The sequence below is a fragment of the Mustela lutreola genome, chromosome 7, assembly GCF_030435805.1.
Source record: "Mustela lutreola isolate mMusLut2 chromosome 7, mMusLut2.pri, whole genome shotgun sequence".
Taxonomy (NCBI): Eukaryota; Metazoa; Chordata; class Mammalia; order Carnivora; family Mustelidae; genus Mustela; species Mustela lutreola.
Window position 1 is genome coordinate 107,370,517 of NC_081296.1, and position 21,599 is coordinate 107,392,115.

General features: G+C 37.9%; 1 protein-coding gene across 6 annotated transcripts in view; it reads right to left on the bottom strand.

Moving 5' to 3' along the window:
• FERMT2 (FERM domain containing kindlin 2) overlaps positions 1–21,599 on the bottom strand; it is a 90,550-nt gene that overhangs the window by 67,094 nt on the left and 1,857 nt on the right. The window lies entirely within an intron of this gene.

Below are 21,599 nucleotides of genomic sequence, written 5' to 3' on the forward strand. Positions count from 1 at the left end.
CTAGCTTGAAAATTAAATGGAGAGCAACAAGAGCACTAAGATCTGGGGCACCTGAGCCTTTAGCTCAGGTCATGATTGCAGAATCCTGGGATGGAACCCCACAGTGGAGTCCCTGCGCAGTAGGGAGTCTGCTTCTCCCTTTACTCCTCCCCCTTCTTGTGATCTAGCTCTCTCTCTCAAATAAATAAAAATATTTTTAAAAATTAAAAACAAAACAAAACAAAACAAAAAACAACCCAGAGTGGAAATACTAGGTCTTGCCAGAGGGAGCAATGAGAAGTGAGATATGCTTTCACATGAAGATTTTATTTCCTCCCTTCCCTTCCTTAGCACCTGCCTTTCCTACCTCAAAGCTAAGTGACCTGCACTGGTAAGAGCACTGTTATGTGGTAGATTTCAAGAAATCTTTGTTGTTGTTGTTTTTAAAGGCTCTATGCCAAAGGTGAGGTGTCATTCAACTCACAACCCTGAGATCCAGAGTTGCAAGCTCCATCGTTTGAGCCAGTCAGGTGCCCCAATTTCAAGAAATCTCAAAGGCAAAAGGCTGCAGCAGAGACTAATATTCTGGTAAGAGTTTCAACAAACTTTCCATTGAATCTGACTTCACCAGATCTTAGTGCAACTTGCTTAGTCTGTGCACATCCGACCATAGAGGGATGCTATGAAGGCTGTGTGACCTGGGACCTGAAAATATACTTAGAAATCAACCCAATGTAAATTCTTCCTCTAGATAAGGAATCCAGGTCCAGTGGGGCTAGTGATTTGCTTGAGCCCCCACAGTGCCTCAGTGGCAGAGGTGAGATCAGAATTAAGTTCGCACAGATATCTGTCGACTAAGTAAGTGACCAGCACAAAAAAATGGGTTCACAGACTGTATTTATATTCATCCAGCTTTGCCCAAAATAAACCCTGTTTGGCAAGCACAGAGAAATCTTGTCACCAGACTGCAATTTCATTTGGGTCTCCAAGACCTATGCTGAAACAGTCATTCAAACAATTCCATTTCTTTGCTCCAATATTATCCATATACTGGAATATCAATTTATTAATATAAAATGGACTCCATCTCCTACCACACATTTACCAGTTCATCACTAAGCTAATCAATTAAAGACGTATACTAAGAAAGATAAATTACACCAGAAATTTATTAACTACACCATGGAAACCATAATTCAAGTGAGGGAGGAGCTCATCTTAAGAGGCCCTGCCTAGAACCAGCCAAAACTACATGTCTCTCTCATCAGGTCACTCTCCAAACACCAAACGTGAATGAAGGAATATTTAAAATATGCATGTCTTTAACGGATTTAATAATAGCAACTACAAGCATACCTCATTTTATTGTACTTTGCTTTACAGCTCTTTGCAGACACTGCATTTTTTTTTTTTTTTTTACAGGTTGAAGTTTGTGGTTTTTTGGTTTTTTTGTTTGTTTGTTTAGATTTTATTTATTTATTTGATAGAGAGAGAGGGATCACAAGTAGGCAGAGAGGCAGGCGGAGAGAGAGGGGGAAGCAGGCTCCCCGCTGAGCAGAGAGCCCAATGCAGGGCTCGATCCCAGGACTCTGAGATCATGACCTGAGCCGAAGGCAGAGGCTTTAACCCGCTGAGCCACCCAGGCGCCCCCAGATTGAAGTTTTATGGTAACCTTGTATCAAGCAAGTCTATCTGCGTCATTTTTCCAATAGCACTTGCCCACTTTATGTCTCTGTGTCACATTTCAGTAAATTTCTGCAATATTTCAAAATTTCTCATTATATTTGTTACGGAGATCTGTGATCAGTGACCTCCTATGTTACTACTGTATAATTATTTTGGGATACCACAACAATGCCCATATGATGGCAAACTTGATTGATAAAGGTGGCTGGTATGTGTTCTGACTGCTCCACTGGCTGGCCATTTCCCCATCTCCTTCCTTCTCTGGCCTCCCTATTCCCTGAGACAAAATATTGAAATTAGGCCAATTAACCACCCTGTTATAGCCTCTAAGTATCCAAGTGAAAAAAGGAGTTGCACATCTCCCAGTTTACATCAAAAGCCTAGTGCTGAAAGCTGAGACAGGCTGAAAACTAGGCCTCTTGCACACACAGCCAACTTGTAACGCAGAGGAAAAGTTCTTGAAAGAAAAGTCCTACTCCAGTGAACACAGGAATGAATGAAGAGAAAGTGAAACAAGTTTACTGCTGATATGAAGAAAGTTTTAGTGGTCTAGATATAAGACCAAACCAACTGCAGCATTCCTTTAAGCCAAATCCTAATTCAGAGTAAAGCCCTAACTCTTTTATTCTAAGGCTGAAAGAGGTGAGGAAGCAGCAGAAAAGTTTAAGGCTAGCAGAGGTTAGTTCAAGAGGTTTAAGGAAAGAAGCCATCTCTAGAACATGAAAGTACAAAGTGAAGCAGCAAGTGCTGATATAGAAGCTGTAGCAAATTATCAAGAAGATCTAGGCAAGATCACTAATTAAGGTAGCTACACTAAACAAATTTTCAACATAGACAAAACAGCCTTATATTAGAAGATGCCTTCTAAAACTTCCATAGCTAGAGACAAGTCAATGCCTAGCTTCAAAGCTTCAAAGGACAGACAGACTTTCTTGTTAGGGGCTACATAATGTAACTGGTGACTTTTAGTGGAAGCCAGTGCTCATAGCCTACTCCAAAAATCCCTAGGGCTCTCAAGAATTACCCTAACTCCACTCTGCCTGTGCTCTATAAATGGAACAACAAAAGCCTGGACGACAGCACATCCATTTACAATATGGTTTAATGAATATTTTAAGCCCACTATTGAGACCTACTATTCAGAAAGAGATTCCTTTCAAAATATTACTGCTCAATGAAAATATACCTGGTCACCCAAGAGCTCTGATAGAGAAGTAGAATGAGATTAATGTTATTTTCAAACCTGTTAATACAACATCCACTCTGTAGTCCATGAATCACCGGAGGAGTAATTTTATCTCTCAAGTCTTATTATTTAACAAATACATCTCATAGGGCTAATGTTGCCACGGACAGTGATTCTTCTGATGGATGTAGACAAGGTTAACTGAAAATCTTCTAGAGAGAATTCATCATTCTGGATGCCATTAAGAACATTCCTGATTCATGGGAAGAAGTCAAAGTATAAACACGGAGTTTGGAAAAAGTGAATTCTAACCCTCACAGATGACTTTGAGGAGTTTAAGACTTCAGTGGAGGAAGTAACTGAAGATGTAGTGGAAACAGCAGGAGAATAGAATTAGAAGTGGAGCATGAAGATGGGACGGAGTTGCTGCAACCTTAGGATAAAACCTGAACAGAGGAGGAGTTATTTCTTATGCAGGAGCAAAGAAAGTGGTTTTCTGATGTGAAATTTACTCCTGAAGATGCTGTGAAGATGAAATGACAACAAGGTATTTAGAACATGAAATAAGCTCAGTTGATAAAGCAGCAGGAGGGTTTGAGAGGACAGACTCCAATTTTGAAAGCAGTTCTACTATGAATAAAATACTATCAAGTAGTATTTGCATGCTACAGAGAAATCGTTCATGAAAGGAAGGGTCAATCAATGAGGCAAACTTCATTGTCTTATATTAAGAAATTAAATGTGGCCACAACCACCCCAACCTTTAGCAATCATCACCTTGATCAGTCTGTAGCCATCAACATCAAGGCAAGACCCTCCCCCAGAAAAAAGATCATGACTTCCTGAAAGCTCAGATGATGGTTAGCATTTTTAGAAATAAAAGTATTTTTAAATTAAGGTATGTAGGGGTGCCTGGGTGGCTCAGTGGGTTAAAGCCTCTGCCTTTGGCTCGGGTTATGATCTCAGGGTCCTGGGATCAAGCCCCACACAGGGCTCTCTGCTCAGCAGGGAGCCTGCTTCCCCCTCTTTCTCTGCCTGCCTCTCTGCCTGCTTGTGATCTCTGTCTGTCAAATAAATAAATTTTTAAAAAATTAAGGTAAGTATATTGTTTTTTTAGACATAACGCTATTATTGCACACTTGGCTTCAGTATAATGTAAACATAAATTTTGTATGTGCTGGGAAACAAAAAAAATTTCATTTGACTTGCTTTATTGAAATATTTGCTTTATTGCAGTGGTCTGGAACCAGACCAGCAATTATCTTTGAGATATTCCTATAAAATTCAAAACAGTTACTGTTAGCAGCTATATAAATATTTCAAGAATGCATACACTAGTAAGGAAAATTAATATGAGCTTAAAGCAAGTAAAAAACACTAACATATAAACTGCAAAGAAACAATATAGAAAAATAATTTTTTTCATTTAAGAGATAACAAACGTGAGTGGGGGGGGGGCGGACAGAGGGAGGAGAGAGAGAATCTTAGGCAGTCTCCACATCCAGCATGGAGCCCAATTTGGGGCATGATGTTACAACCCCGTGATCATGACCTGAGCTGAATAGCTAGACACTTAACTGAGTCACCCAGGCGTCCCTAGAAAAATAATTTAACAACTTTTTGTTTCATATTTTAGATTTATATTACTATAAAATGAAGTCTATCATCTAAAAATAATTGGAATACCTTCTAAATCATTTCCTCTCTTAAGACTCAAGAGTCTAAATCATTCTTAATCTTATTTTAGAAGGATGACCCTCCCCACTACCAGAGCTAGCCTTTAACAACAGAATTCTGAGCAGTGCATTCTACAAATATACTACATCAACTAAGACTTACAAAAACTTCTATAATATAGGCATCATACATACTAGACAGAAGAATATTCCTGATTTTCCAAGCTATGAAAACCAGAAACAGACTGCTTAAAGAAAGTCCCAACACTGACTTAGCGAACATATTCTTTTCGTAATCAATAAAATGGAAAACAAAACAACAACCCACTGGCTATTTGAAGCACGCAAATATCTCATAATTCAGAAACTGTCCCTCAACCCACCCCACCCCATGCAGCAAATTAAGGGAAGACTACACTAAGATCATGTACATAAAAATTATATTGGCTTACCCTTTAAACCTTTGAAGTTGAATGTATCTCAAGTCCTATTCGGTTTCTTCCTCTCCAGTTTTTCTTGTAATTTACCTTTCAAGCAGCTGCTGAATTTGTCATTTCCTCTCCTTTTAACACTGCCTTACTTCATGTCCTTAACATCTCCTTCCTAGACTACTTGGCATTTTTGCAAAACTGAGTTATCTTTTAAAATGTAAATTTGGTGGGACCCCTAGGTGGCTCAGTCCCTTAAGCTTTAAAAAAAAAAAAAAAAAAAAAAAAAAAAAAGTTTAATCAAGAGTAGTTTAAATAGTGCTTACTTATGCCTCGGCAAGTTGTACTCCTAAGTGTGGGGTGACTCCCATTTTATCCTTTGCACTTTCGGTGTCATGAAGTATCCCTAAGGGTCTCTTCACAATTTCTTTTTTCTGGTATATATATATTTTTTTAAGATTTTATTTATTTATTTGACACAGAGAGAGAGAGAGAAAGACAGAGATCACAAGTAGGCAGAGAAGCAGGCAGAGAGAGGGGGGGAAGCAGGCTACCCACTGTGCAGAGGGCTGGATCCCAGGACCCTTGAGACCATGACCTGAGCCAAAGGCAGAGGCTTAACCCACTGAGCCACCCAGGCACCCCTCACTTTTTTGTTTTTAAGATTTTATTTATTTATTTGACAGAGAGAGCTATCACAAGTAGGCAGAGAGGCAAGCAGAGAAAAAGGGGGAAACAGGCTCCCCACTGAGCAGAGAGCCCAATGCGAGGCTCTATCCCAGGACCCTGAGATCATGACCTGAGCCCAAGGCAGAGGCTCAACCCACTGAACCACCCAGGCACCCCCTGGTATCACTTTCTGTGAGACATCTTCATCCTTTTTGTCACACCATTTTCCTCACTTATGTCAATAAATCTGCCTTTATTAAATCCTTTTGGCTGCATACCTAGTCTCTCCAATGACAACAGCCATAGTGAGTTATTTCTTCTGTAACTCCCCATCTATATTTGATTCAAATTTTACATTTGGTATTACCATTTTTTGTTTCTTTGCTGCACATTTATCTTTGTTGGCAATTTCCTCTTCCAATCATCTGTTTTTTATTTTATTTTTTTAAATAGCTCATGAGTTTATCAGCGGGAGACAGAGGCAACACAGCTACACTTTGTCTATGTATGAACTGTAACAAATACACAAGTGACAAATCATGGACAGACTCTGAAATAAGTGACATGCCTGGTCACTAGTCATGATGCACATCTGTAATTTACATAATGAACTAGGGACTGAAAGATGAGGTTTCACTTCATGCAATTATTCATCAAGTATGGTGGTAACTAAAATATAAATCCTATTGTTGGATGACTGATGCTACTTAACTAAACTGTGCTAACTGAAATGTGTATACTGAAAGTGTGCAAAGCACTGATGGTTTCCAAAAATCTATCTGGTATGTCATATTCTAAAAAAAATTTTTTAAAGATTTTATTTATTTATTTGACAGATATCACAAGTAGGCAGAGAGGCAGGCAGAGAGAGAGGAAGAAGCAGGCTCCCTGCCGAGCAGAGAGCCCAATGTGGGGCTCAATCCCAGGACCCTGAGATCACGACCTGAGCTGAAGGCAAAGGCTTTAACCCACTGAGCCACCCAGACACCCCCTTTTTAAAAATTTTTAATCTGGGCACCTGGGTGGCTCCGTCAGTTGAGCATCTACACCTTTGGCTCAGGTCATCTCAAGCCCTGCGTCGGGCTCTCTGCTCAACAGGGAGTCTGCTTCCCCCCCTTTTCTGTTCTCTTTCTCTCTCTCAAATAAATAAAATCTTTTAAAAAATAAACCTTTGGGGCGCCTGGGTGGCTCAGAGGATTAAGCCTCTGCCTTCAGCTCAGGTAATGGTCTCAGGGTCCTGGGATCGAGCCCCACATCGGGCTCTCTGCTCCGCAGGGAGCCTGCTTCTCCTCTCTCTGCCTGCCTCTCTGCCTACTTGTGATCTCTATCAAATAAGTAAATAAAATCTTTTAAAAAATAAATAAATAAACCCTTAAAAATATTTTTAATCTGTTAGCAGATGCTGTAAACTGCTTCAAAGTTTGTACATCATTCAAACTGCCATATATTTTGGAGCCCCTGGGTGGCTCAGTGGGTTAAAGCCTCTGCCTTCCGCTCAGGTCATGATCTCGGGGTCCTGGGATCAAGCCCCATGTCAGGCTCTCTGCTCAGCAGGGAGCCTGCTTCCCTTCCTCTTTCTCTGCCTGCCTCTCTGCCTACTTGTAATCTCTGTCAAATGGATAAATAATTTTTTTTTAATTGCCATAGATTTCAATTGAAGTACTCCATTCAATTTTTAACTTAAACAACTATTCTGACATTAAGGCTTCAATGACTGACTAAAGCAGATGGATTGAACGTTTATAGGAAACATTCAGAACCTAAACTGATAAAAAGTGACAAATTAGTGTATCTTTGATATAGCTCAATATTGAAAATTTAGGAATTCGTTCATCAAAACAAAACAAAATTGGGGCGCTCAGCTGGTTGAGCATCCAATTCTTGATTTCAGCTCAGGTCATGATCTCAGGGTAGTGAGATCAAGCCCGTTATGGGCTCCATGCTCAGTGGGAACTCCGCCTGAGTTTCTCTCTCTCCCTCACCTTCTGCCCGCCCCCTGCTTGTACATGTTCTAAAAAAACAATTAAATCTTTAAAAAAGAAAAAAAATCAATTAACTTACAAATCCCCTTATGAAGTTATTCACAAGATCAAAATAATATCTGTCAATTTCAATTTGTTATTTGATACTACAAAATAGACTAACCCAAAGTAGTTGATAAGCTTTATCAGATCACATAAACCATGCATTCGAATTATAGAATGCCCACACACAGAAGGTATGCCAATTATTCATTTCCAGAGGGTGGATAACTTTCTATCTAATCCAGGAGGCATAATACAAATTTGGTTCAAATTGGCTTAGTTCCTAGGAGATTGGACTGAGAAATCCATGAAATACCAAAAAGTAACATCAGGGATGAACTTACCAATTAGTATGTGACTCACAATAGTACTAAATGGATTTGTCTTTTAAAAGTGATCAGGGCATGTTGGTAAAGCAGTCAGTTAAGCTTCTGACTCTTGCTTTCAGCTCAGGTCTAATCTTAGGGTCATGAGATTGAACTCCATGTTGGGCTCCACAGTCAATGGGGGAGAATGGGGGAGTCTGCTTCAGATTCTCTCTCCCTCTTCCTCTACCCCCTCCCCCGCCCCATCCCATGCAGAAGCTCTTGCTTTCTCTGAAATAAATCTTTTAAAAAAAACCTACTGTATTGGTTTTGGCATGGTAAACTTATCTCAGAAAGTACTTATATATCTTAATACAGGACAGAAGAACAGACTACTGAAATAAATATTTCTTGGAATCCAAGAGGCTTATTATAACTTACATCTTATGTTACTGACTTATACATACTTGATGAGCTTCAAATTTGTAAAAATCTGATGTCTCTCCCTGTTTAAATATTTTATTGGTATCTGGTAGCTCTTAGTATATGTAATGCTAAATCTTTTAAACCTGGTTTATAAAGCATTTTAAGCACTTACTTCTTTTTTTTTTTTTTTTTCTTTTTGAGAGAGAGCATGAGAGAGGAGAAGGTCAGAGGGAGAAGCCGACTCCCCAAGGAGCTGGGAGCCCGATGCGGGACTAGATCCTGGAAGTCCAGGATCATAACCTGAGCCCAAGGGAGTTGCTCAACCAACTGAGCCACCCAGGTGCCCTTAAGCACTTACTTCTTAAGCTCATTTCTTAAGCCTAGCAAGCCACTGATTTCCTAGGACTGCTCTTCATTAGACTTCTTTCAGTTCCTTGAATGGCCACCCTCTCTTGCTCTACCTCTCAAGCTGGGGCTTCTCAATTTCTCCCAACCTGTTGTTCTTCCATCCCATGCCCTAATAAACTAGCATCCTTTGCCCAAGTCTGGCTAATTCCTACTCCACCTTGAACTCTCGCAAGTTTAAAGTAATTTCCTCCAAAAATCCTTCCCCATATACCAGGTCTCCTTCCCCAGGAGATACTTCTGTAACTATTTCAATTATGATACTCATCACATTATAGCAATTACATATTTAAAGACTGTCTTGTCCCTATGACTGTAAGATGAGAATAAGAAATGAATTTTGTTCACTTCCTGTCTCTCCCATTCATAGTACACTGTCTAGCATTCAGCAGTTTCTCATTTAAAAATACTAAGGGGGGGGGGGGTACCTGGGTGGTTCAGTCATTAAGCGCCTGCCTTCGGCTGGGGTCATAATCCCAGGGTCCTGGGATCTAGCCCCACATCAGCACCCTGCTCCACAGGAAGCCTGCTCCTCCCTCTCCCATAGTCCCTGCTTGTGTTCCCTCTCTCGCTAGGACTCTCTCTGTCAAATAAATAGATAAAAATCTTTTAAAAATTAAAAAAGAAAAATATTAAGTGGGTGAGTGAAGGAATAATAGAATATCATCTCCTCACTTACTGAACTTTCACCCTTCCTCTCTACAATCTTATCTTTTACTTCTCCAAGCTATTATCCAATGCACTATAAACAATGCAATTGCAATCTGGAATGTCTTTCTTCCTTTTCATCCTGGCCCTCTTCAAATAAGACCAGTCACTGCTCATTCTTCTAAATTTCCATCATCTTCCTACACTTTTCTTTGGCACTTCACAACTAGACCATTAACTCAAAGCAATCTTCCGTTTTTATTTTGGTACTAGAAAGCTGCTCGCATCTGAACAGGAACTATGCCCCATTACTTAATACAATGCTTGGCCCTCCATAAACATTTGCTGCTGCTGCTCTTGGTGAAATCAAGTCCATCTACCTTTTCTATCCCCATAGAAGTGTCCTGCTATATACCTCTATAACCTATCAAAAATACAGTGCGAGTATACAGAACTATTTTTATACAGGAATGTTTACACACAAATGTCCCATCTCACTCTAAAGTGTTTCTTTCCTAGTCTGACTTAAGGCATTTTATTTATTCTTCAAACCCATGAGATAAGATACTTAGTAGAGAGATATTCCAGAGGTCCATTAGGATCCTCAATAAAATAACATTATAACAACTAGTATGTGCTATAATTAGTACATGCCAAAAACTGTTCTAAGTACTTTACACATATACATCATTTAACCCTCAAACCCTTAAAGTAAATATATTATTACCCCCATTTTACTTGTAAGGAAACCAAGCCACAGCAGTGTTAAATAATTTGGCACACTGTCACAAAGCTTACAGGGAGTAAAGCTGGTATTCAAACCCAGGCAGTCTGGCTTCAGGTAATGTATTCAGAGAGTTTAGAACCATTCAACAAAATTTACAAAGGCAAGAAAATAAGAAGGGGTTTCTGGTTAAATACTACATAAATACAATGAAAACAAATTAGACTGCTTCATTCTACAATTCAAGTTTACATTTTATTTAGGTTTACATAGTATTTGAAGTATAACTGAAGATAACATTTTATTGAGCTCTTCCTAACCATTCTACTGATTACCAGGGATTCTGTTAATCCTCTTAACATCTTAGTTTTTATAATTAACTCCAAGAAACAGATAAATAGACTAAGGTTAAGTGACACTAAATAATCAGAAGTTAAAGAACTACCAAGATCACAACATAACCATAAGTAGCCATGTCTTAGACGAAGTTCTTAAACACTAACAAAATTTACCTTTTAAAGAAAGCATCTGCCTAAACCAGAAATTAAATTTACTGGAAATACCTTCACTGCAGCATAGTTTATCTATAATTTTGTATATATTAAAGCATAAAATCTACTGCTTCTAATACATTCTTGTCATAACTTTATAATATTACTACAGTGATACAAGGTAGCACAATAAAGTCAAAATACATTCCTAATACTATAGTGAATAAGTTAGTACTATTTGGCCTCCCTTTATAAAAGATACTTTCTCAATCTTTTATAAAATAGCCTTATTTCTCTAGTTCAGTAAAAGGGAAAATTTTACTCACCACTAAAATAGTCCAGACTATAATCATCATCAGTACATTTACAAAGGCTATTCTGAAACATTTCACATTTATCAACTAACTTAATCCTTTAATAATGCTATGATAAAGTTACTATTATTATCCCTAATTCAGAGCCAAGCAACCAGAGGTACAGACCAGGTAGGTCACCCAGCACAAGGCTGTACAACTAGAATAAAGTCAGGGCTATCACACCAATAGGCTGTTGTCCCCCATCCCAGTCATTCTCCCTAACAAGAGCATTCTCTCACAGCCACAGAATTCAACACCCTGCCTGAAACTGTAAATTGGTTAATAGCAATCATCTGCTTTTTAATTTCAAAAGTTAGGGAATTCAGGGACTATATAAGGAATATTAAGCTGGGAGGTACTTTTCCAATAGAAAGCTTCATCTATCATCAATAATGCTGGCCCTTTATTGGTGTTTTATTCACAATTCTGAGTGTTCCACTATGAAAAAGATATCTAAATCATCATTACACTGATGCTTTGAAATCACAATCTGATATAGTTTTTAGTTACAGCATAATATAAAAATAAGATAAGTATCTGAGAAAAGATTCACAAGAGATTCTAAAGCAGATTTCACCTCCTCTGTGCTGGAGGTTACCAGCTTCCTAATACTGAAAAGTGTATACACGTTGTCCAAGAAAATACTGAGGGTTGCTGGTTCTTATACAACTCGATAGTAGAAAATCAACTCCAAAAACATGAATCATGAAAGAAAATCCAAATGCAAACTTCACATTTTAGTCATTTACTGCTTTTCTTCTTCTTTTATTTATACTAATTCACTTATTCGTGAATTCGCATATATAAGAAGTATTGAAATGAGAGAAAATACCAGATGATTTAGTTTTCAAAACATTTTACCAGGTCACTCCAGGAGTGACTACAAATAAACAATATAATAGTCTCAGGGAAGGAAAGTAGACCATCCACAACAGAACTATCTTAGAATGTTGTATCATCTAGTTTGAAAAGTTACCACATTTAAAAAACAATGTTTGAAGAACTCTAATAAAATTACATAGAAAAGAAAACAAATTTAAAGGAAGACTTATTTTGTGTTTATCTATACTATACAGATAAGGAAACAGATTCTGAACACTGAAAACTCTGACTTAAAAAAAGAAAAGAAAAAAAAAAGATCACACAGCTACTCAGTGGTAGGGCAGGATTAGAACCCAGACCTAATTCTTTCTGTAACATTCCTGTAACATTAAACCCCAAAACTTGGGGCACTTGGGTGGCTCAGTACATTAAGTGTCTTCTTTTGGCTCAGATCATGATCCTGGGGTCCTGGGATGGAGCCCTCCATTAGGTTCCCTGCTCAGCGAGGAGCCTGTTTCTCCCTCTTCTTGCTATCTTGGTCTCTCTCTCTCAAATAAATAAAATCTTTTAGAAAATAAATAAAATAAACCCTGAAAATTTTCTTTTATTATTCAAATATGCTTCGTTATTGTCAATATTTACGACTAAAGGTCTAAAAATCTAAGTTTTTTAGAAGATCAGTAACAAATTGGTTTTCATTGGACATCTCAGATTAGGCAAGTTTCTTAATAAAAAGGGCAATCCAGAAGAAAAAAAATTGGTAAAATGGACTTCATCCTAATTAAGAACTTCTGTTCTTTGAAATACACTGTGTAAAGAAAATGAAATAACAAGCCATAAACTAGAAGTACTGCAAAATATGTATCCGATAAAAGACATATCTAAAACATATATAAAGAATACCCAAAACTCAGGTGCCTGGGTGGCTCAGTGGGTTAATAAGCCTCTGCCTTCAGCTCAGGTCATGATCCCAGGGTCCTGGGATTGAGCCCTGAATGAGCACAGAGCCCGCTTCCCCCTCTCTCTCTGCCTACCTCTCTGCCTACTTGTGATCTCTCTCTCTGTCAAATAAATAAATACAATCTTAAAAAAAAAAAAATACCCAAAACTCAGTAAGAAAGCAACACAGACTTAAAACAAAACAAAACAAAAAACAAGTAAAAGAGGTAGGGCGGGAAAGAAAGAAAAAAAAAAAAAACAGGCAAAATATATGAAGACATTTCACTAAAAGGATATACAGATGTCATACATACATGTGAAAAGCTCCCCATCACTAATCATTAAGAAAATGTGAATTAAAATCATAATGAGATACCTCTACAAACTTATTAGACTGACTAAAATTGAACAAAAATATAAACACGACCTGACAGTATCAATGTTGGGGAAGGACCCAGAACAACTGGACTCTCAAAAGTTTTTTTTTTCCAGTTCTCATACAACACTGACAGGCATGCAAAATAATGTGGCCACTTTGGAAAAGCTGACAGCTTCTTATAAATATAAGCATATACCTAGAATACTATCCAGGAATCCCAACTCCTCAATTGTTATCCAAGAGAAATGAAAATATTTACAGCAGCCCTACTCATAATCTCTCCAAGCTGGAAACACTACAAATGCCCTTCAACTGGTGAATAGATAAACTGATAAAATTCATACAATGACAACACAGCAACAGAAAAAACTACTTTTATATTCATGATACATAGATAAATCTAAATGTATTATGCTAAAAAAATTTTTTTCTAAATATATTATGCTAAGTGAAAGACACCAGACTCAAAGCTACAGACTCTATGGTTGCATTTAGAGGACATTCTAGTAAAGACTGACTATCAATGTTTTTCAAGAGGTGGGGTTAAGGGGATGGGCTGATTATAAAGGAACACAAACAAACTCTTCCAGGTGCTGGATAAGTTCTGTATCTTAATTATGGTAGGGTTTTTTTGTTCTTTTTTTTAACATTTCATTTATTTGACACAGCAGAGGGAGAGAGAAAGAAGCAGACTATCCACTGAGCAGAAAGCCTGATGAGGGGCTCTATGACCTGAGCCAAAAGCAGATGCTTAAACAACTGAGCCACCCAGACGCCCTTTAATTATGGTAGTTTAACATAATGGTATACATTTTTTAAAACTCTGCACCTAACAAGTGCCTGGATGGCTCAGTTGGTTGGGCAAGTGCCTTCAGCTCCCATTATAATCCTGGAGTCTGGGGATCAAGTCCCACAGCTGGCTCCCTACTCGGCAGGGAGTCTGCTTCTCCCTCTGCTCCCCACCCCCACCTTTTGTCTCTCAAATGAATAAATAAAACCTTAAAAAAAAAAAAACAACTCAGCACATTATACCAAGAAGGATGAATGTTAATGTACATAAATTGTATCTTAGTAAGCTAGGTATTAAGAAAAAAACTAGTCAAAAATACAATTACACAAATAATTTGTTGCAATGAATTATAATGGATATGAATTTGTAACCACAAATTCAAGTGTAGAACATCATCCCATCTCTATTAAAAATTTTTTAAATTTTCCTTCAGAATATTCATTTAACTCACACTAGGCATATATACCATTTTGTAACATATCATGTCATTAACATTAATTTTTATTTCACTAAAATAATCATTTATATAAAAATACCGCATACACTAACCACTTCCCTAGTTCCTACTTGGGCTCAATGTTTTCATGTGCCAAAAAAACAATTTTATATCACTCCTTTGTTATAACTGAAAAAACAAACCACTCTAATAAAAAGAATTAATTTACTACTAAAGCCTTCATGGTTATAAATTTTTCAAATCCCTTTAATACCATCATCCTCTTACTGGTTCATTCAACTTCAGAAATCCTGTGAATACAGCAGTTAAATAGCTTTTATTATGTTAAAGAGGTAGGTGTGTGTTTGGAAGTGAGAAAGCTGAAATGATAGCTATTTTTCTTGTTGTTTAGGGGGTGAGAACACAAAGCAGTCCCAAACTAAACCCCTTCTGACTCCCTTCTGAGTACATTTGTTTCAAAGGTGGAACCTATTAATGTTAAATAGTTGAGATAACATTTTAATTTCTTTTAAAAGCAGTTCTTTTATTTCCCCCCAGTACATTATACACAGGGACTCTCAATGCCACTGAGAAAACAGCCACTCTCATTTTTATAGCACTAACAGTTTATAAATATATTTTTACACATATTATCTCTTTTAATTCTCACCAAGACCTATGAGAAAGTGTGCTGTTGTTTTTAATTTCCATTTTGTAAATGCCAAAACCCATTCAGAAGGTTAGATTAGCTGTCCAAAGATCATACAAACCAGTTAAGTGTTAGAGACAGGATGTTGTTTCGTATTATTCTGTGTACCCATCAGCATCTACTACTAGTCTGAAGACAACATTAGGGGAAAGCTATACCTGACAATGTTTAAAAATATTAGCAATACTTGGTACCCATTATGTATATTAAAGGAGACTGAGTAAAGAGCAGTTTAGTGACAACTAAAAGTGGAATGGAATCCTGGAAGGAAAAAAAAATCAAAGGCCATTACTTGAACAAGTGGTAAATTTGAACACAGATGCATATTACACATACTACTGAAACGACGATTTCCTGAATTTGATAACTGTAATATAATATTTAAGAGAAAGTCCTCATTTTTAGGTAATACCTATTTTAAGTATACAGGGATGAAGGGTTATGATGTCTGCAACTTACTGAAAGTGGTTCAAAAAATTTATGTGTGTACAAAGAAATCAATGGCAAATGCTAACTGGTGACCTAGGTGAAAACTATACAGTGCTCAGTTACTTTTTTTTTTTTTTTGCTAAGATTTTATTTATTTGAGAGAGAGAGAAAAAGCATGAGCAGGGGGAGGGGCAGTGGGAGAAGCAGGCTCCCTGTTGAGCAGGGAGCCTGATGTGGGGCTTGACTGGAAGACCCTGGGATCATGACATGCACTGAAGGTAGACACTTAACTGACTGAGCCACCCAGGCACCCTTCATGGTTACTTTTATTACTGAATTTGTAAGACTGAAATTTCAAAAAATAGAGCTGAAGATAAAAAACATTAATTTTCTTTCACTTTTCTCCAAAGAGATCTTTTGTTAAGCAACTGAATAAAAGGGACACCTGGGTGTCTCAATCCCTTAAGCGTCTACCTTCAGGCTCAGGTCATGAACCCAGAGTCCTGGGATGGAGTCCCATGTCAGGCTTCTTGCTCAGTGGGGAGCTTGTTTCTCCTTCTGCCCACTGCCCCCCCCCCCAAGCTTATATGTGCACACATGCTCTAACAAATAAATAAGTGGTGGCGGAGCATCTGGGTGGCTCAGTCAGTTAAGCATCTGCCTTTGGCTCAGGTCCTGATCCCAGGGTCCTGGGATCAAGCCCCACATTGGGCTCCCTGGTCATCGGGGAGTCTGCCTCTCCTTCTCCCTCTGCCTGCCACTCCCCTTACTTGCGCTCTCTGTCAAATGAATAAGGAAAGAAATCTTTAAAAAAAAAAAAAAAGGAAAAGAAAAGAAATCGAATTTTATTTTATTTTTTTAAAGATTTTTATTTATTTAACAGAGAGAGAGAGAGAGATCACAAGTAGAACAGCAGGCAGAGCGAGAAGGAGAAATAGGCTTCCTGCTGAGCAGAGAGCCTGATGCAGGGTTGGATCCCAGGACCCTGAGATCATGACCGAAGCTGAAGGCAGAGGCTTAACCCACTGAGCCACCCAAGTATCTCTACTTTTTATTTTTTTTAAGATTTTATTTATTTGACAGAGAGACACACTGCGAGAGAGGGAACACAAGCAGGGAGAGTGGGAGGGAAAAGCAGGCTTCCCGCTGAACAGGGAGCCCTACACAGGGCTTGATTCTAGGACATTGGGATCATGACCTGAGCTAAAGGCAGACGCTTAACAAGCCATCCAGGTACCCCAAGAAACTGAATTTTAAAAGATATTCTTTATAGTGCCTATATTATTTTTTAGTGACTAACTTATTTAACACCAGTTATTTGTTGATTAAAAGAAAAAAAAAACAGGGTATAAAACATGACAGCAAACCATACATTAATATATCCAAGGAACAGCTCGAACTTTTTTAGTACTATGAGAATTTTAGTAAAATTTACATACTGCTCCTTATTTATTTGAGAGAGAGAGAGAGAAAGAGAGCGAGAGCACGCACGTGCATGCACACACAAGCAGGGTTAGCAGCAGGCAGGGGGAGAGGAAGAAGCAGGCTCCCCACGGATGAGGAGCCCAATGTAGGGCTCTATCCCAGGCCCCCAGGGATCATGACCTGAGCTGAAGGCAGACGCTTAACCCATAACCCACTGAGCCACCCAGACATCCCTACTGTCCCCTATTTTTTAAGAAGCTTAATATTTGCTAAGAGCACATAAAATCCAATGTCCAGTTCTTATGGATCATTAATAGGATATTAGAGTAAATCTCCTATCAGAAAGTACATACTTAACTAAATTCAACCCACTTTTTTAAAAGATTTTTTTGTTTATTTGACAAAGAGAGACAAAGCAAGAGAGGGAACACAAACAGGGGGAGTGGGAGAGGGAGCCCGATGCGGGGCTCAATCCCAGGACCCTGGGGATCATGACCTGAGCCAAAGGCAGGCGCTTAATGAGTTAGCCACCCAGGCGCCCCATCCCATTTTTATGACTTTACCACTGAATTTTTCTCCCATCCCACTCCAAAAGATTTAAAAAAACGTTTTTATAATCTTGATATATTTCAAAGTAAGTGCTGTGAATGTGCACCATGTAGATATTTCCATGAATTAAACCATAAGACTTCAGGAGAAAAAAAAAAACAGGATTTCAAGAGCACAGACACCATTTCACTAAATAAACATGACTTCCCCAAGGATCACTAAGCACCACTAGAAGGGAGCTATCCAGTTACACATGCTTTTCTCTGTGTTCATCTTGCCAAGCTTTATTCCTAGTATTTAAAGTATTTTTGTGCAACAAATCCCCCAACACAAGCCAACCTCTTCATGTGGTGCTCAACTAAAGAAATTGGTTTTTAAAGTTTCTGAAGCTATTTTGCACTCCTGGGAAATGGAATGAATGTATATTATAATTCATAAATACTTTAAGGGATTTTAGGGGGTTATTTTAACTAAAATCTACTTTTTTTTGTCATGTGTGCCAACCTCACAACCTAACTGCATCTGAACATGCAATTCCAACATAAATGTACTCTATTTCATTAGTTGTAGCAAGAACATAACACACTTCAATGCCAGAAGAATATCTTTATAAAAGCTACATTTAGAAACATTCCCTAAACTTTCTAGGTCAACTCCATACCTTTCTTTTTAGTTACTCCTGAATCCCCCAATTTGTACTTTTTCCTCTGGATTATTACTTAACCCAACTTCTATGCTCTTCCTACTCATAGACAGAGGTGAAAAGAAACTCAGAAATCAATCTATTCCTCTCTCCAAGCTTACAGAGAGCTACTGGCTGGAGACTCCAGTGAGTACCATGTAACAATAAATTCCTTATCCTCTAATATGAATTTCTACAGAAAGGGAATATTTAATTGTACACAGTTCAGAAAAGAAAAAAGAGAAACTTCAGAAAAGACATTTATAAAGCACAAAATGCAGTGAAACAAAGCATCTCCTTGGCATTTAGAATCCTCAATACTTAGTTCTGAATATTAGGTGATCTCCAGAACATAAGGGAATCCCATAAAATTGGGCCTCTTCCTTACAAAATTTTTGAATATACTTAGTTTATAATTTTATTCTCTAATGTCTTATTTTTATAATTTTTGTTAAAGACTTTATTTATTTGACAGAGATCACAAGCAGGCAGAAGGCAGGGGGGGTGGGGAGTGGGGGCGGAAGCAGGCTCCCTGCTAAGGAGAGCCTGATGCAGGGCTGATCTCAGGAGTCTGAGATCATGACCTGAGCAGAAGGCAGAGTTAGCTTAACTCACTGAGGCACCAAGGTGCCCCTTATTTTTATAATCTTTATCCCTGATGTTTTATATATTAACTCTTTACTTTGAAATAAAAAAGCACTAAACAAAAAACACTATACAGGTTTGGAAATTATTTTTAACAAAAACTACAATAAATTTTTCAAGTTTGATTTCAAGCTTTCAACTTGAATTTTTAAAAATAAAAAAGGTGAAAACAACTTTTCATTTTTTTTCAACTTTTCATTTTTAGAATGAGGTATAAACATTGAGGGAACAAATCTTGAGATAATGTCTAATATCAGCCTAAACTAAGTCACAAATGCAACAAGTTTTCTGTGACATCAGGATATAATTCCTTTAAGGCCCACTTCTTCATAGCATACACTCTTTATTTTCTTTCAAAAGGTTAGTGCAGAATGACATATGAATTTTACACTAAGATTTAAAGGAAACCTTTCAGATCTTTGACTCAAAGTCATGAATCAAAGAATTACTTAATGACCTTAACTGAAGGGCAAAAATTCTTTATAAAATTCTAACTAAATATAATAATGTTGCTGACACATACTAAGGAAGCATTATTTACTTTTTTAGCTTGCTTAAAGTGCCTACGTCTGATCTGACCGCTATACGCTTCACAGTAAGGGTGACCTTCAGGGGTCAAACCCACAGGCTGTGTCATAACCTTTTTCCTTTCTTTTCTTTCTTTCTTTCTTTTTTTTTTTTTTTTTTTAAATCACAGGCTTCTTTGAGAATCCAATGAAAGCTAAAAAGCCTCTTCTCAGAAAATCCCATATATGTACATACTTACAAAATTTTATTTATTTTTTAAATATTTACTTAAGTAATCTCTACACCCAGTGTGGAACTCTAAACTGAAGACACTGAGATCAAGAGTCATACACTCTTCTGATTGAAACAACTAAGTGCCCCCCATACAAAATTTTAATACAGTCTTGAAAGGAGGGGTCACCATAGAATCCATCAATCCCCAGAAAATAATTATCATCACTGATTACATAGGAAGAAAGCCTTAAAACTCAAACTCAGGGCTTTTGGTTTTCATAAGATTCTCATCAGAACAAGAAACCTGTGGTACCTTCTGTTCCACAGTTACCATAATTGTTCCAAGGCCATAGCTTCCATTCTGCCAATTCTGCCAATTGTCCATCCCTGCTCTGCAATCCCAAAACACAAGACCTTCTGCCATGGACACCTCCAATCCTCCAGATCCTGCAAACTATTCTGATCTACTGTAGTAGCTGACAAGCAGCCAGCCACCCAGTCCACGCTTTAATACCTTCAGTGACACAGCTCAGTGTTTCAAAAGGCAGGCCACTGCAGTTTTAGGCTACTCTCAAGAATTATAGGGGCGCCTGGGTGGCTCAGTGGGTTAAGCCGCTGCCTTCGGCTCAGGTCATGATCTCAGAGTCCTGGGATGGAGTCCTGCATCGGGCTCTCTGCTCAGCAGGAAGCCTGCTTTCTCCTCTCTCTCTCTCTGCCTACTTGTGATCTCTCTCTGTCAAATAAATAAATAAAATCTTTAAAAAAAAAAAGAATTATAAAGTTCCTGGGGTGCCTGGGTGGCTCAGTGTGTTAAGCCTCTGCCTTTGGCTTTGGTCACGATCTTAGGGTCCTGGGATTGAGTCCCCCTCTCCCTCTGCCTGCCTTTCTGCCTACTTGTGACCTGTGTCAAATAAATAAATAAAATCTTTAAGAAAAAAAAAAATTATAAAACTGCTTTCTAATTGGCCTACCTAAACTTTAAATGCTGCCCTACTGAATTTCTCCTCTTTTCACTTACCAATAGTTAAGAAAACAGCTTACCATTCAAAGTACCTAATCCTAAAATCAGAAGCAAAAAATCATTTAGCTCTCCTTGTACCAAACAGATAAATCAGAATAATGATGAAAAGCACTTTCGATTTGGAAGTCAAAATATAAGAGATCAGTACTGGTTCAGTTCAAGAAAAATGCAAGGTTTCCACGTACAGGGCTTGTGGGCTTCTTTCTCACTGCATAAAAAATTTAAAATGTTTCAACATTAAAAGATTCAGGTTATAGTCACTTAAAATTAACATCAGTTCTATCTGCAAATCGTTTATTCTCTTTATTTCTATTTATGCCTGTGATTCTGTAATAAACAGTTCTAATCAATGCAATATAAATATAGAAGTCATTACTTATTCATCAGATAAAGACTGGCTTTCAAGAACTGTTAAGATGTCTCGTTCACCTTCAACAGCTCCTTTCTCACAGTAAGACGTATCTCTTATTGAAACCAGTGTATTAATAAGGTCCATTCAGCATATATAAGTAACTTCTGATGCAAATGCTTGTTTCCTCTGAAAACAAAGGAAACATCAAAAATTTTATGTTATTTTCTTCCTTAATCCCACACTAGTGCTGGATAAAAAAGATTCACAGGTATTTTGCAGTGACTGATGTAGTCAAATCAGGTAAGAACAATGTTAACCAACAGTTAACTGGATTAACAATACGCAAAATCTCATTTTCAAAGGACTACTGGGGGGGGGGGGCTTGCTTTCCTGGGCCATGTCTCAGAGAGGCAAACAACACACAGACCAAAGAAGAGTCTACCTTGTAAGGAGCTTCTTTTTGGTCCTTCAATAATTAAACTTCCTGTAGAGATACAAAGATCTACCTAAATGAATTCTGCCTTATTTTGCAAATACCACTGGAACTCTAGTTTCATAGATTTACATGGCAGGTATACAACAATCCTATGGTTAAGGAATACGTTTCCTGATAAACACTTTTCTATTTTTCCACAGTAGTTTCAAGAATGAATGCTGTGTTTCAAATAAAAAGACCC